A 3,343-nucleotide genomic window follows, 5' to 3' on the forward strand; every position below is an offset into this window, starting at 1 on the left:
CCCATCGAGCTTTTACATTTTTGCCCGTCGGAAAAAGAAAGTTTTTTCAACAAGTCTGTCGAGGAAACCTTAAAGCCTGGTGAGCCTGCAACTTAATATATAGAAAACCCCGATTAGGCCCGTTGGTAGATGTTATTTGTTGAGCCACTTTGAGAGAGAGAGAGAGAGAGAGAGAGAGAGAGAGAGACGACCACCTTCGCAGGTATGTCGAGACGAGAGGGAGAGAGGGTCGCGTGAGATCTGCGTCGTAGTACACGACAACAACGAAGTACCTGACCACATGAATTAGGTGTGTGTTACGTTGTGTGTGTGCATTGTGTGGTAGCGTGTCTTTTGTTGTATTGTATGACAGTCATATGGTATCTTACCACACAATGTGAGTGTGCTCGTAAGTTGTTCTACGGAACCATGCTTACCACAAGAGCATCACCTCGGTTACGCGGAGAATATGGAGTCCTTGTGATAAGTATTGGCTCACTGTCTGGATACTACGTCGATAACGCAACGATTCTAGTATCTTTATGGTCACTCAACTTTCCTTCCCTTTTTCGAAAAAACATATGGGCGGTAACACGGCCATATGATGTTTGTATGCAAGCCATTATTGCACTGTAGACGGCACTCGATCAGTAACGCGACTAATTGAGTGTCGTTTGTTAGAAGCATTTGTTTTTGCATAAATGTGACATCCAAGTCGTTAACTCGGTCGTAAAACACCATATAATTTGTATGTGCATTTATATTTCAATTTTTTTAAAGCATTAAGTATAAGAAATACTTGATTGATAACACGGTCATGAAGAGAGTATTTCATATGCAAATATTTGGATTGTCTGAAATTATTGTTTTTAAGTGTTCTTGTGAAAATATATACTATCTAATTATATAAAAAAGAGTTTTTATTCATCAATCGTCATTGCTATTTTAAATGCTACATTTATAGAAGTCATAAGAATTATAACATACATGATATCATTTTTATATAACCTTAACAATATCTACTCTAATGAATAACATCTTTGCAAAACCGAATGCTATAGTTTCACTAAAATTCACACTATGCTATTTCTCTATATCTACAAATAGCTAATATACTTTTAATTTAAAAAGGTATATGTACACATTTTGCACGTAAGACGTTCATTTTAATATCTTTAAAGAGCAAGATGTTTTATCCTATTTATAAGTGGTTTGTTGAAATCGCACCAAATTTTTAATGTTTTTTCACGAAATTTTACACTATAATGTTTTAAAATGAGCTAAATAGAGATTGGCAATATGTACATTACAATGCACATGTCTTTTATTGTATCAATGTTTTTTGAAGTGATAACTTGTAAAATATAAACTCACGTCTTATGGTCTATCACAATATTTTGAAATGTTTTGAGTTTTTAACCTGTATTGTTCGATCTAGATCGTTTTCTTAGGAGTTACTTGTTTTTATTGCATTTTGCACAATTAAACATAGCATTTTAAAGTGAAAATGGTTATTAAGTTGAATGGATATTTTCTTGCATAATTTTTTGTAGTTTTTAAGTCACGGGTATAGTTTGTCTGAACTAATGTGAGATGCAATGTGAAAAATATGAATTCATGTCTTATGGTTTATCACAATATGTTGCAATATTTTTTATTTTTAACCTGTAGTGTTCAATTTGGATGGTTTTCTTAAGAGTTACTTGTTTTTAATGTATTTTACGCGATTAAACATAACATTTCAATGTGATATTGGTTTTCATTCTTCAATCTGTATTAATATAATCGTACACAATTTTTTGAAGTCTTCAAGTCGCGGTTATGGTTTGTCTGAACTAGTGTGAGAGTGGTTGGTGCACCCATGAAGCTGTATTTGATATGCTATTTTTTATTGTCCATTGCAAAAATGATGCTAGTACAAAAGAAAATTATTGCGCGTGCTATTTGAAAAAAAATGTATTTTGGCAATATCTTCATGTGCAGATGGTCGCATACAACAGATTAATGAAAGTGACGTTGTCCTGCATTTTTTGGAAAGTCTTTTTCAGAATTTGGTTTCATAATTAGACATCGAAGGTAATGAGTGACAGTGCCCGATAGCTCCTCATTTTATCTTGGACTGGCTGCCATGAGGAAATGTTTTCATATAGACCTGATAATCAGAGTTGTCCAGTAATGATGCAAGAAATGTAAAGCCATGTGAAGTTGTGAAATGAAAGGTGAAATAAAATGAACTAATTAATATATGTGTGTGTGTGTGTGTGTATAGAATTTATTAGAATTATGCAAGTGAAGCTTCACTTTAGCATTCTAAAACAATAGAATGCAAAAAAAACCATACGCGTGTGTGTAAAATTTACTAAAATTATGCAAGGTGAAGCTTCACTTTAGCATTCTAAACCAATAGAATGCAAGAAAAGTAAAGACATGCCAGGGTGTGAAATGAAAGGTAAGTTTCCATCATGCACTAAAAACAATAAAAGTCTCCCTAACCCAACAGAACACTAAGGGTTTCTTTTAGAAAGCCAAAAAGGAAATACAACATTTATAAAACAAGGAAGTCAATTGAGCATTAAAAGAAGGGACCAAGTTCCAATCATGCAAAACCCCACATACATTATAAAACAAACTCACATGACATGTGTCGCCAATCTATGATTCTTAATCAATGGTCCAGAAAGTGCACCAATTCTCCACCCACTCTCATATGGCCTTCTGAAGGCCAAAAAGTTGTAAGAGATGTTCCTTTTATCCTTACATGTGATATTGAAAAAAATGACCAATTAAGGTCTAAATTAATTTTTTTGTTGAGAAAATGATAAATTTAATTTTAAAATATTTTGCTCGCCAAATTCATAAATCTAGATTCATTTTCTCGCCAAAACCTTGAGTAATATTTCAAGGTCAATGTCCAAAAAAAATAAAATGGCTCCCACCTTCTCATTTTCCTTTGAATCTTCTCAAGGACCCACTGGAACCTTCGCTTATGAGTAACGTCCACCCCAACGGGGGGTCCTAGATGCCTAACAATCCTACCTTTAGACACAATCTCCCCTAACTAGACCGATGGGTCAAATGAGTCATTTTTCGTCAGCGAGATCAATCTAAACTTCTCAATACTACACTTCGACCCAGAAGCCACAAAAAATGTCTGCACAATCTGAAGGGCCTTCTTGAGAACCTGAGGACATGCTTTCAAGAAGAGGAGAGAGTCGTCCATAAGCATCTTGGCCAGGAGATGGTTGTTACCAAGCAAAGTTAACCCTTGTATTTCCCTCGCTCAAGTAGCTTCGAGCATCATTATTGAAGGATGCGACCCAATAACAAAGAGAAGAGGGGCTAGGGGGCATCCTTGCTTGATCGA

This window comes from Adiantum capillus-veneris, chromosome 23 (genome assembly GCF_014529385.1).
Source record: "Adiantum capillus-veneris isolate H3 chromosome 23, ASM1452938v2, whole genome shotgun sequence".
In the NCBI taxonomy this organism is placed as follows: domain Eukaryota; kingdom Viridiplantae; phylum Streptophyta; class Polypodiopsida; order Polypodiales; family Pteridaceae; genus Adiantum; species Adiantum capillus-veneris.